At 42.4% G+C, this 14,122-nt stretch overlaps 2 long non-coding RNA genes and 1 pseudogene across 3 annotated transcripts in view; 2 read left to right on the forward strand and 1 right to left on the reverse strand.

Annotated features, from left to right (window-relative positions):
* Positions 1-31: 31 nt before the first annotated feature.
* Positions 32-10,535, forward strand: LOC144317690 (uncharacterized). Its single transcript, XR_013383710.1, has 3 exons — positions 32-531; positions 5,341-5,448; positions 9,653-10,535. It is a non-coding gene; the product is annotated as an uncharacterized LOC144317690 (long non-coding RNA).
* Positions 1,519-14,122, reverse strand: part of LOC144317689 (uncharacterized) — a 47,002-nt gene continuing 34,398 nt past the window's right edge. Inside the window, exons 2-4 of one of the 2 annotated variants that reach the window (XR_013383708.1) lie at positions 12,308-12,385; positions 11,475-11,589; positions 1,519-4,100 (exon numbers count right to left, since the gene is read on the reverse strand). This is a non-coding gene — a long non-coding RNA (uncharacterized LOC144317689). Of the gene's footprint in view, positions 4,101-10,798; positions 11,036-11,474; positions 11,590-12,307; positions 12,386-14,122 lie in introns of those variants that run through there. The other variant, XR_013383709.1, reaches the window with a different exon arrangement.
* LOC144317684 (diphthine methyl ester synthase pseudogene) lies at positions 7,619-8,965 on the forward strand (annotated as a pseudogene).

Here is a 14,122-nt window from a genome sequence, read left to right on the forward strand (position 1 = left end):
TTAGGGGGAGGGACGCGACGGGGCAGCCCCCGCCCCCAGCGAGTGCGGCGGGGAGCACCCCCGTTACCCCCGGCCGCGTCTGTGCGATTAGGGTTCGTGACTCGGCGCCTCGCCGCGGAGGCGAGGTCCCTAAAGCTCCCGGGAAGTGGGAGCAGGAGCCCGCCGGTGGCGTGAGAGTGGCCGCGTCTACCCCCTCCCCAGTCATTTTGGCATTTCCCCCCAAACCTAGGGACTTGAGGTGCAGCTTGGCGCTCCTGGAAGCCCGACAGTGGGGATTCGAGGCTCAGAGGGGTTTTCCCTGCAGTCCCCCTCGGCACCCCATGTCCTCGGTACCTGGGCGCCGGTACCGGTGCTGGAGCTGCCTTAGGGCTCCGGAGCCTCCATCCCACGGACGGCAGACTGCTTACATTTAGGAAGTTTCTATGCTTCTCAGGCTGTCTGCACGTGCATTATCTCTTAATAATCGCTAAATTCATTGAGCTCTTACTACGGTCGAGTGTTTTGCATCCCTTCTCTGCAAGCTGGACAAAGGTAGGCTTAGAAAGGTTAGGTATCCAAGCACAAGGTCACACTCATGATCGGGAGTGGATCTAGATTCCAGCAGCTTCAAAATCCAAGCTATATGTTACCCCACACAACCTCTAACAATCTTAGTGTCAAAGACATCAAACCCTTCACCTGCGAGGAATATGCAGTGATTGTACTGCATTTATTCGTCGGAGTTTCCAACCAACCTGGAGGTGGGACAGGGATTTTATTGATGAGACTGAAAGGAAGGGGAGTTCTGTCTTGGTGCATTTTTGGAGATCGACAGAGCTGGAATCAAGCCACCCATCTTCTACTCCAGTGGGAGGTTTTTTATTATTACTTTTTAAGATTTAATTTATTCATGAGAGACCGAGAGAGGCAGAGACATAGGCAGAAGAAGCAGGCTCCATGCAGGGAGCTCTATGTGGGACTCCATCTATCCAGGGTCCCTGGGATCACGCCCTGAGCTGAAGGCAGATGCTCAACCTCAGCCAGGCGTCCTTATTCCAGTGCTTTGACTTAAATTCAAACCTGCTTGTGGAGGGAGCAGACTGGGGATCTGAAAAACCCAGTGTCTGAAAACTGGGTGGTCATCCCCCAACGGTTGATAGCCTAGGAAACCTACAAAAAGCAGGAGCTTGAAAAGAAGAGAGAGGAGTGTGTGTGTGTGTGGGGGGGGGGGGGGGGGGGGGATGGTGATAAGACCAACACTTAATGGATGGGTAAAGAGGGAGAACTGAGGGAATCCCTGGGTGGCTCAGCGGTTTAGCGCCAGCCTTTGGCCTGGGCATGATCCTGGAGTCCCAGGATCGGGCTCCCGGCATGGAGCCTGCTTCTCCCTCCTCCTGTGTCTCTGCCTCTCTCTCTCTCTCTGTGTCTCTCATGAATAAATAAATAAATCTTAAAAAAAAAAAAAAAAAAAGGGAGAACTGAGAAGAAACTTACGGCAAAAGACATTACTCAAAGTTAAAAACAAACGTTAGACTACAAGTATGGACCCATTAAAGGGGCAACAGTTTATTCATGTCAATTGGCATGTAAAAACTACTCAAAATATTTAACATCTGTTGCTGTTAAAGAATGCACCATAACCTGATAAAGGACATCTTGAAAAATCCTGCAGCACACGTCACAATAATAGTAAGCATTTCTCTTAAGATGAGAAACAAGGGGCAGCCCGCGTGGCTCAGGGGTTTAGTGCCAACTTCAGCCCAGGGCCCGATCCTGGAGACCCAGGATCGAGTCCCGCGTCGGGCTCCCTGCATGGAGCCTGCTTCTCTCTCTCTCTCTCTCTCTCTCTCTCTCTCATGAATAAATAAATAAAGTCTTAAAAAAAAAGTTGAGAAACAAGCCAAGGATGCTTGCTCTTAATAACCCTAGTCAATACAATAGTGGAAGGTTAGCCAGTCCAATAAACAACAGCAACAAATATATAAGGATTAAGGAAAAAAACTAAGGAACGTCAGTATTCATGAATGAAATTACTGTGTGTGTAGCAACCCCAAAAGAAAATTAAGATAGAATTGGTAAGTTTAGCAAGGTTGCTGGATATAAAACAATATAGCAAAAATCAATATACAATATCTATTGCAATTCTAGCAGCAGCAACCATCAGAAGGTATAACTTTTAATAATATTTCCCACTTAAGGGGTGCCTGGATGACTCAGTCAGTTGTGTCCAACTCTTGATTTCAGCTCAGGTCATCATCTCAGGGTGGTGAGGTCGAGCCCTGCATTGAGCTCTGTGCCCAGTGGGGAGTCTGCTCAAGATTCTCTCTCTCTCCCCCTCTCCCTCCCCCTTTGCACCACCCACCCCTGCCTTCCCCAGGTCCACACCTTCTCTCTCTCAAATAAATACATTTTTTAAAATATTTCCCATTTGGTTACATGAACATATACATATATAAAGCCAAGGTATATACTTGATTTGTGCACTTTGTTAAATGTTGTGCACAAACATTTTAATAATATACCATTTGCAATAGCAACAAAGATATAAAGTACTTAATAAATTGAACAGGTATGCCGGCCTTTGTGGATAAAATGATAAAGTTTTACTGAAAGATATTAAAGAAAATCTAAATTAATGGAAAGATAAACTGTGTGCTTGCAGAGAAAGACTTGATATTGTAAAGATTTCACTTCTCCCCATGACCTTAGTATTGAGCCAAGGGGGATAATAAGAGTTCTCCAAGCCTAGTCTTAGTAGAGTCTCACCCATCTGCTCATCTCAGGAGCAGGCTGAGTGGGATCACCCTTGGTGGTCCTTGACTCTTCCCCAGAGATTTCCTCCTGCAAACTGAGGAGGATTTCTTACCTTGGAAATCACATTCCTGAAACCTTCATCTTTTCCTCCTCTGCTTCTCTTTCTGGCTTATCTGGCAGTTTCCTTTTCTCTTCCCCAGCCCTTTGTAGACCTCTCCACAGACGGCAAGGTGTGCAGTAAAATTACCTTGATTGTCTGAAAGATGTCACCCTCCATCCCCCCACCCTACCCCAGCAAATTCTTGTGTTCACTCTCCTGGAAAGTGTGTTACTTAGGCCCTGACCCTTACAGGTATTTTGCCTCTGTTACCTTCTCCCACAAAATCGGTTGTCATTGCCTTGATCCTCAGACCCCTTGGTCTTAAGAGTGGGGTGATGGGGCAGCCTTGGTGGCTCAGCGGTTTAGCGCCACCTTCAGCCCTGGGCGTGATCCTGGGGTCCTGGGATTGAGTCCCACGTTGGGCTCCCTGCATGGAGCCTGCTTCTCCCTCTGCCTGTGTCTCTGCCTCTGTGTGTGTGTGTGTGTCTCATGAATAAATCAATAAAATCTTTAAAAAAGAAAAGAGTAGGGTGATGATTGAACAATTCTGTGACTATGCTAAAATCCATTGATTTGTACACTTTAAAGGATGAATTTTATTTCTAAAACTATTATAAAAAATAAAAAAATAAAACTATTATGAAAAATGTTAATAGGTCATTCAGTTTTCAAGTACAATTCATTCAACATTTCTGAAGTGCCCACTCATGCCATGCACTGTGCTAGGCTTTGATGAAGAAGACAAACATAATCTCTTTCCTCTCAGAGCTTCCAGTTTTGGAGTGAGGGGCAGACAACAATAATACCACAACAATACCATATGGTGAAAGGAACACAAGTGCTATTAGATCACCTTTCTCAGAAGTGAGGCGCTGAAGAAAGATTTCCAGAGGAAGCTCTCATCTCAGCTGTGAGCGATGAGATAAGTAAGCATTCAGAAAAAGCAGCTTCCATCTTGGCAGGAGTAGAGATGTGGTTACAGGCCGGAAGCTGAGGTTCCAAAGGTTGGATCTACTTCTGTGGGTCTGAGAGGACCCAGCCAGAGGTGATTGATTTCCCCCAAAGTTTTTCTCCCTTTATCCCAGGATGTTATTTGGTAACACAACCAAGACATATAGTTACTGGTCCTGTGAGGAGAAGACCCACTCATTTCCACAGGAAGTCAGGAGAGGAGTAGGTCTTATGGTTTATTCTGGAAAGGAAGGCGTCCAGTTTTTCCTAGAGTATTACAGCACTGAGGTGACTCCTGGGTCCTTGTCTACAGGCTCTAGGGGAAAGAGTGCAGAGAAGCTCTTTCAAATAAATAAAAATAAAATAAAAATTTAACTAGGCTCTATACCCAACATAGGGCTTGAACTCACAGCCCTGAGATCAAGAGTTGCATGCTCCATAGACTGAGCCAGCCAGGTACCCCTCCACCAGTGGATAGTTATTAAATAGAAGATGACAAAACTATATTATGTGATGTAAATTTAATTTGCATATATTTCTAACAACACGTATACCTCAGATAGAACACGTATTGGGGCCGTGCATCTTCTATGTGTGCTATTGCCTGTGATTCAACCCTGAACCCAAACTGACACAGCCCCGCCTTCAGGGAACTTAGAGTCAATTGGAGAAACAGACCTTAAATGCCATTCCGTTTAAACACTCCACAGTAGCAGGTGTGGCATAGAAATAAATTATAAATTTTAAAAGATTGTAATTCAACCTTGGTTCAAATCAGTTACAAATGAGAGTGATGTCTAATGGGAAGTGTTGCAAGAAAAGCACTTTGTTGACATGAGGTCTTTCAGTGCGGCTTAGGTACAGGCACATACAGGTAGAGCTATAGCTATAGACAATAAATATCGGGATCCCTGGGTGGCGCAGCTGTTTGGCGGCTGCCTTTGGCCCAGGGCGCGATCCCGGAGACCCGGGATCGAATCCCACATGGGGCTCCCGGTGCATGGAGCCTGCTTCTCCCTCTGCCTGTGTCTCTGCCTCTCTCTCTGTGTGACTATTATAAATAAATTTTAAAAAAATTAAAAAAAAAAGACAATAAATATCAAGCTAGACTCCAGGTTGCAATGGACCAACATCTGGCCAAGGGAAGAAGCTTTTACAAAATTAGTTTTGGGCATGCTCTGTCTGCAGTTAAAGAGGAGCTACCATTTCATTTTATTTTTTACTTGTTTTTTTTTTTCATGTCATTTTAAAAAGTGGGAAAATGTGGAATTTAAGAAACAAAACAGAGGATCATTGGGAAAAGGAGGGAAAAATAAAATAAGATGAAATCAGAGAGGGAGGCAAACTGTAAGAGACTCTTAACTATAAGAAACAAAGAGGAGGTTGCTGGAAGTGAAATGGGTGGGGGATGGGGTAATGGGTGATGGTCCTTAAGGAGGGTATGTGAGGTAATGAGCACTGGGTGTTAAATGCAACTGATGAATCACTGAACACTATATTTATTTATTTATTTATTTATTTATTTATTTATTTATTTATTTATTTATTTATGGCAGACACTGAGAGAAAGGCAGAGGCACAGGCAGAGGGAGAAGCAGGCTCCCTGCAGAGAACACAACGTGGGACTTGATCCCGAGGCTCCAGGATCACACCCTGGGCAGAAGGTAGCGCTAAACCGCTGGGCCACCCGGCTGCCCTGAACACTATTTCTGAAACTAATGATACACTATTTGTTAAGTAATCGAATTTAAATAAAGTAAAATTTTAAAAAATAATAAATAAATAAAAGGGGGATAAAATCAGGTAGCCTCTCTGATAGGCTACTTCTAACTCCAGAAATTATAACCTAAAATTTAAGGTTTTGTTTTCTTTTATTGTAGAAAATTGAATTTGTCATAGCGAAGTATGTGTGTTCACTTCAAGTTAAAACTATATTTGTTATATGAAGCTACATTTGCCCATTGACCTTATATTGATAACACCAAGTTTGAGACCTTGCTGATTTTGTTATAATTAACCATATCTACATATTATCTTGCCAAGTTAGATTCTAAATCTAGCTTCCTTCCTTGTGAGTTATTCAAGTAAAAAAAAAAAGTATAGCATATTTGCTTTCAAAAACACATCACTACATCTGGATTCTCCACAAAGGAAAGCATTTAGGGTGTTAGGTACATGAAGAAGTTCACCCCCTTGCATATACACTACATTCAAAATTGTGTTTAAGAAAAAGAGCATGCCTAAGAAAAAGAAAAATAATAAAAATGCAAAACTTTTCACTATGTTTTCAAATGTCATGTAACATGGTTATGATACCTAGGCATGAAAAGTTATTTTAAAAAGGTTTCCCTGAAAAAAAATAAAAAAATAAAAAAAAAAGGTTTCCCTGATGGGCGCCTGGGTGGTTCAGTCCATCTGCCTTCTGCTCAGGTCATGATCCCGTGGTCCTGAGATTGAGTCCTGAATCCAAGCATCTGAGGTCCCTGTTGGAAGGACCAACAGTGGGAAGCCTGTTTCTCCCTCCCCCTCTGCCTGCTGCTCCCCCTGTTTGTGCTCTCTCTCTGTCAAATAAGTAATTAAATCTTAAAAAAAAAAGTTTTCCCGGATGGAGGATTAAATCCCTGCCCCCTCCCCTCCATGATATTCATTGAGATGTTTTTGAGGACAGAAAGATTGGACGGGGAACATGGCAAAACTCCTGTTTGCATTTTTCTACCCAAAGACCAATAGAGATTTTTAGTCCATGTGGTACTTATTCTCCCAATAACTTTCCAGTTCTCAGAGTGATAAGAGAGCACCCAGCATTAACTACAAACAGACGGCTGGATTCTCTTTTGCCATCTCATTCTTCCCCATTCTCACGGACTATCCAAACTCAGCTAACAGCACAGATGTGGAATTGGAGGGGCAGCGGGATGGGGGATGAATTCTCATATGACACTGGGCTGGAGGGCACTTTCAGAGGCCAGGCACCATCTAGATTCCAATTCAAATTGCTACAAGAATGCTCTTTTCTACCATATGTCCGGATCACAAAATTCCACAACTACAAACCATATTGAATGGACATCCTAGAGAGTTTCTCATAATGGAAGATTTCATATCCAGACTGGGAAATATTTGGTCACATAAGTAGGGTAGAGGTTGTGTTAGAAGAAAGAAATGGGGCTTTCTATATTTTACTGTCATTTCTTTGATGAGAAATGCAAGGTGTTAAATAAAAAGAGGGTGAATGCTCATGATCCCGGCCTGTAGAGCAGACCTCCCTCTTCAGTCTCCAATTGCCAAGGAGGCATCACTAAACACCACCACACCCTCTCTCCTCACATATAGGCTTCACAGGAGACAGACACTCCCTGGAGTGAGGTCCACTATCGCTCTGCAAAGCAGTGTCAAAGATTCAGGGAAGATACACCCTTCAAAGTAGGTCTAAGGAGCCATTTTCCTTTCTTTGATCAGTGCTCCTCAGAAAAAATTAGTCATAAAAGAAGAAAGAGTGTTACTACACTTAAAAATGTCTTGCTCCATATTTTTAAAGATTTTATTAATTGAGAGAGAGGGGGAAAGAGAGAGCATGAGCAGGGAGGGGGAGAAGAGGCAGAAAGAGAGTAACAGGCAGATTCCGCACTGAGCAGGGAGCCTGATGTGGGGCTCAGTCCCAGGACCCCGAGATCATGACCTGAGATGAAGGCAGTCTCCGAATTAGTCACCCAGGTGCCCCTGTCTTGCTTCATGTTTATGCAGGATGCAAATTCAGTGTAAGAAGCACTCCAATCCTTAACTGCTTCTTCAGAAAGGGAGCAGTTGGTGGTCTCTGTCCCCCTGGACTTTGAAATGTGTTACCTGGTTAGCTTGGGCTTGGGTGATGCCAAGAACATCAACATTCAAGGGCCTGGAAGCTGTAAAATGCTGCACTCAAGTGTATCTGGAAGCCTATACCTTAGTCTTGACAGTAGGGAAGAAAACCCTGGAAGAGCATGGAAGAAAATTGATTCTTGCTGATAGGGAAGAAGTGGAACAAGAAGCAGATAATATTTTGAAGGATGCTGATATCAATGATGTTGCTTGCCTCATGGTTGATAATCCACTTGGGGATACAATACACAGTGATCTTATTCTGGGAGGAACAAAACTGGGAATCTCTTATCGAGTTATTCAAAATGCTTCCATAATAAATGCTGTAGGCTGCTGTGGTTTACAGTTGTATAAATGTGGAGAGAAAATTTCTATTGTTTTTTGGACAGACACTTGGAGACCAGAAAGCTTCTTTGACAAAGTGAAGAAGAATAGACTGAACAACACACACACACACTCTCCTTACTAGACATCGAAGTAAAGGAGCAGTCTTTGGAAAATCTCATCAAAAGAAGGAAGACCTATGAACCTTCTTAGTATATGAATGAAATCCAAGCAGCACAGCAACTTCTGGAGAATCGATACTCAACAAGGAGACACTGTGTTGGCTTAGCCAGGGTTGGAGATAAAGACCAGAAAATTGCAGTTAACTCTTGCAGCAAACATGTACTATGGATTTGGGAGGACCGTCACACTCCTTAATTATCACATGAGACAATGTGCATGTGCTGGAGATGAAGATGCTAAGTCAGTCAGTTTTCCATACTTGAAAATACCTCAAAATCCCCAACCATTGATGGACTCTGAACATAGACATGTTCTATTGTTAGGTGGTTAATTTCAGCCATGTATGCCTCTACACATGTTTGTAAAACCAACTCAACAGTTCTTTTGGTTTATCTAATAAGTATAAAACAAGCGACCAAGAAGAAAGCTGTTGACTCAGCAATTAAAACAAACACAAGAAGCCAGGTCAGTTGTGGCACGGAGTCAGGGGCTGTGTGCATGTGTCATACTGTGCTGGATGCTGGGCTCACGGCAGAGACAGGACAGACTCGTCCCTGCCTTTTTGGAAGTTCTCAACCAGTGAGGAGTACAGATAGATGAGCAGATACAGAGGCAATGACAAAAACAAGAGATCATGGATGTGACAACCTCAGCACAGTATGTACAATCATACGCATTCTCTTCCCTTTGGATGCCACAGTCTTGAGAGCAGTAAGTGCAATGCAAAAATGAATTCACTTTGAGATTTGTATTTAGCTTTTTGAAGTTTTCCAAGTCCAGTTAGTGAGCCCTTTGCTAACTAAAAACAGATTTCCTAGGCAGCCCAGGTGGCTCAGTGCTTTAGCACTGCCTTCAGCCCAGGGCCTGATCCTGGAGACCTGGGGTCGAGTCCCACATCAGGCTCCCTGCATGGAGGCTGCTTCTCCCTCTGGCTCTCTCTCTGTCTCTGTCTCTCATGAATAAATAAATAAAATCTTTTAAAAAATAAAATAAATAAAAACAGGTTTCTATCCTTCAAAGAAAAATTTATATCTGATCTTATATTTTCTTTTCTTTTTTAAGAGTTTATTTTTAATAATCTCTACATCCAACCTTTGGCTTGAACTCACAACCCAACATCATGCAGTGCTGACTCTACCACCAGGTGCCCATTATATTTTCTTTATAAAGAAGGCCTTTTACAGGGGTGCCTGGCTGGCTCAGTTAGTGCCTGGTGACTCCTGATCTTGGAGTTATGAGTTCAAACCCCATGCTGGGTATAGAAATTACTTAAAAATAAAGTCTTTGAAAAAAGAAGGCAGGCTTACATGTGTATTTCTGTCATCATGGCTTAAATGGTCCAGTGCGCTGCCCATGTCCACGTGGCCAGACTTCTCCTGGGCAAATCCAGCTGCAAAGCTTTTTTAAATTCCTCAAAAATGGACGATGTTCTCTCACATCCAGGCCTTCACATTTTTTAAAGCCTAAAATGATGTTTTCCCCCATCTCTTTCTTTTTCAAAATAAGGAGCTCTCCATCTGACCACCACGGTGCTGCCACTGTGGACACAAGCTGTTGCAGCCCATCAAGCTGACCAGGACCAGGAAGGTGCTGCAGGGACTGTGCAGGCGGGTGTGCGTGCAATTCACAGAGGACACCAGCCTCTCCACTCTCCGCAACCGCGACGGCAACGGGAAAGGCCCGGAGGCAAGGATGACTGCTCACCCTATCAGTCAGAGTGAGAGGCTCAGGGGTGGCGCAGGACTCATGGTGGGCCCTGGGTGTCTGGCCCACAGGGATGATCAGCGATTGTTAATAAGGTGTTTATATTATTATTTTTTAAGATGACATTCTTTTAAAAAATTTTATGTTTATTTATTTATTTTTAAAGATTTTGCTTATTTATTCATGAGAGACAAAGAGAGAAGCAAAGGCATAGGCAGAGGGAGAAGCAGGCTCCTCCCAGGGAACCGCATGATGGACTGGATCCCCAGACTCAGGATCACACCTTGAGCCGAAGGCAGACGCTCAACCGCTGACCCAGGCGTCCCGACATTCTTTTTTTTTTTTTTAATTTATTTATGATAGTCACACAGAGAGAGAGAGAGAGAGGCAGAGACACAGGCAGAGGGAACAGCAGGATCCACGCACCGGGAGCCTGACGTGGGATTCAATCCCTGATCTCCAGGATCACGCCCTGGGCCAAAGGCAGGAGCCAACCGCTGCGCCACCCAGGGATCCCCCGACATTCTTTCTTAAAAAAGATTTATTTATTTGCTAGAGAGAAACCACTAGTGTGGGGAGGAGCAGAGGGAAAGGGAGAAGCAGACTCTCTGCTGAACAGGGAGCCCTACCCGGGCTCCAGGCTCCTTCTGGGGACCGTAGGATCAGGACCTGAGTCCAAGGCAGATGCCCCAAGTTGAAATTTTCTTTCTTTCTTCTTTCTTTCTTCCTTCCTTTCTTTTTTCTTTCTCTTTCTTTCTTTCTTTCTTTCTTTCTTTCTTTCTTTCTTTCTTTCTTCTTTCTTCTTTCTCTTTCTTTCTTTCTTTTTTTCTTTCTCTTTCTTTCTTTCTTTCTTTCTTTCTCTTTCTTTCTTTCTCCTTTCTTTCTTTCTTTCTTTCTTTCTTTCTTTCTTTCTTTTTTTTTTTTTTTAAGATTTTACTTATTTATCCATGAGAAACACACAGAGAGAGGCAGAGACATAGGCAGAGGGAGGAGCAAATTGAAATTCTTAAGTAGAAAACCAAGTAACAGGGACGCCTGGGGGGCTCAGCGGTTAAGCGTCAGCTCAGGTCATGATCCTGGGGTCCTGGGATGGGTCCCACATGGGGCTCCCCAGAGGGAGCCTGCTTCTCCCTCTGCCTGTGTCTCAGCCTGTCTCTGCGTTTCTCATGAATAAGTAAGTAAAATCTGAAAGAAAGAAAGAAGAAAGAAAAGAAAAGAAAAGAAAAGAAAAGAAAAGAAAAGAAAAGAAAAGAAAGGAAAAGAAAGAAAAGAAAAGAAAAGAGAAAAGAAAAGAAAGATAAAACCACACAGCATGGCAATAATGAAACCCCACGGAATCACCACCCCCTTTCCGACACTAACAATTTGCCCCCCCTCCTTTTTTTTAGTAAGTAAAATGTTGTAGAGTCAATTGATGCCCCTGTGTCCTCCTTCCTGATACCTTCCCTCTCCCCAGAGGTAACCTCCAGCCTGAATCATTATCATTCCCATGAATTATTTTGTACTATCACTGTATTTTTATGTGTCTGTGAGAATATACAGCATTTTAATGTGTTCAAACTGGATATATTTATTAGCTAATACATTACAGTTTTGTCTTGTGTTCACATTACATTTTTCTTACCAGTACTTTCACAACTTTTTTAGTCACAGTTTCTCAGTTTCACGTGAAACAAATACAAAAGATTGAGCAGGATCTTGCTGTAGAAGTTTCAATGAAAATATTCAAATTTTGCGTTCTGTGGAAATTGTAAAATATCACAGAAAGGAAACACAAGGTTATTTTTTTAGACAATCTGGTGGATAGGTTTCAATAAGTAACCAGTAAATATGGTTTTGCCAAACTCCAAAAAGGCTTTACATGCCTTAAGTGTTTTTCTTGAATTGGTTGGAGCCAGAATTTATTTTATTATATTTGAATAGATGATACAATTGCATGGTTCAGAATTTAAAAGAGGCAAAGGATGTATATGAAAAGTCTACCAACCACTTCATCCCTCACCACACACTTCACATCTCTGAAGGCAATGGATGTTATGAATTTCTTCCAAACCAGTCAAATGAGAGGATACTCTAAGTGTACAGGCAGCTTGCTGGCTTTTTCCTATCAATATTATATTTTTGAAACATATATTCTGAAACATATAGACCCGGATGACTCATTTTATCTACTCTATAACATGCTGTCCAACAGAACTTTCTGCAATGACGGAAATGTTCTATAACTACACTGTCCAGTATGGTACCACACTGAACAATTGATATAAAACTAATGTGATTGAGGAACTAAATTTAAAATTTGAAATTTAAAACATAGAATTAATTTAAATATTTAAATTTAAGTTTATGTAGCCCCATGTCGCTTGTGGCTACCATGGGGAACAGAACACCACTGTTGTATTCAATTATATGAATATACCACAGATCAGGGTGCCTGGGTGGCTCAGTAAGTCCTACCTTGGGCTCCCTGCTCATCAGGAAGTCTGCTTCTCCCTCTCCTTCTGCTGCTCCCCCTGCTTGTACTTTCTTCTCTCCCTGTCAAATAAATGAATAAAATCTTTTTTTTTAAGGGTCCCTATTGCCCCATAGAGTCACCAACATTTGCTATTACCAGACTCATCTTTGTTAATTTGATGGATGTAAAATGTTATCTCATTGTTATTTTAATTGGCAGTTTTTGTTTTTCCTTTGAGGAATTGTCTTTTGTACCATTTTCACTTTTTGTGTTGGATTTATTGTCTTTTTCATATTGATTTGAAGGCGTTCTCCATAAATTCTTCTTGGTTATATGCCTATATATGATGTCTCCTATAGTGTGCCTTTTGTTATTAGCTTAATTTTTGGAATAGCAATATATTCACATGTATTTCAAAAGGCACACAATGATAACCAGGGCTCTTTCAAAAGTTAAATGCAGAGTTACCATATGACTGGAAAAGATTCTCTCCTTGACCAAACTCCAACCAGGCTCCTCTAAGCCCTTTCCATCTAGCTCTATAAAGACTTAAACTAATACCAGCATCATTTCTAATAGCTCAAGGCCACAGCTCTAGGATGATCCTTGCCCCTCCTTTAAGTGCCTACCTGAGAAAACTCAAGGCTGCCAAAGGAACTTACTGTTTAGCCAACGCCTAAGGTTATCACCCCTGCCTCCCAGCCTCTGTGGGAGGGTAGGAGCCTAACTTGGATAAGCACCAGTTAATAAACTCGAATGGATTTCACATGGACCAAACCACTGGGATTCCTGCTTTTTAAATTTTTCATTTCCACTCTACTAAGTTGCCACTCACTCCCCTTTTCAATGCCCAGTTACCTCTGTATCAAAGTTGAGTTTCATTCATGCTGGCCTCTTTTCCCTGCTGCAACAGTATCTTACTGACTAAAGTTTGTCCTTACCACTTTAAGGAGGGTCCAGTTTTGTTTATGTTGACACAAACCAGCAATTTTACCTGAGAAATAAAAGCATGTGTCCACACAGAAAATTGTACAAGAATGTTTATAGCAGCATTATTTATAATAGCCAAAGGCAGAAACAACTTAAGTGTCCATCAACTGATGAATAAACAAATTATGATATATACATAGAATGAAATAGTTTCAGCCATAAAAAAGGAATGTACTACTGATACATGCTACTTTGATGAACTTTGAAAACATGCTGAAATAGGAAGCCAAACACAAAAGATCATATATTGGGTGATTCCTTTTCTTTTCTTTTTAAGATTTTATTTATTTATTGGGGATGCCTGGATAGCTCAGTGGTTGAGCCCCTCCCTTTGGCTCAGGGCATGATCCCGGGTCCTGGGATTGAGTTCTGCATCCGGCTTCCTGCAGGGAGCCTGCTTCTCCCTCTGCCTGAGTCTCTGCTTCTCTCTCTCTCTCTCATGAATAAATGGATAAAATCTTAAAAAAAAAAAAAGATTTTATTTATTTACTTAAGAGAGACAGAACCGAGATAGCGATGGAGAGAGCACGAGTGGGAAAAAGAGGAAGAGGGAGGCTCTCCTAGAACAGAGAACCCGATGCAGGGCTTGATCCCAGGACCCTGGCTCATGACCTGAGCAGAAGGCAGATGCTCAACCGACTGAGTCACCCAGGAGTTCCTGATTCCTTTTTTTAAAAAAAGATTTACTTATTTATTTTAGAGAGAGAGCGCGAGAGTATATGAGGCAGGGGTGGGGGTGGGGGGAGGCAGTAGGCAGAGGGAGAGAATGGGGAAGCAGATTCTGCACTGAGCAGAGAACCTGATGTCAATGCCAGGAGATCTCAAGA

Source organism: Canis aureus, chromosome 7 (assembly GCF_053574225.1).
Source record: "Canis aureus isolate CA01 chromosome 7, VMU_Caureus_v.1.0, whole genome shotgun sequence".
Lineage (NCBI taxonomy): Eukaryota > Metazoa > Chordata > Mammalia > Carnivora > Canidae > Canis > Canis aureus.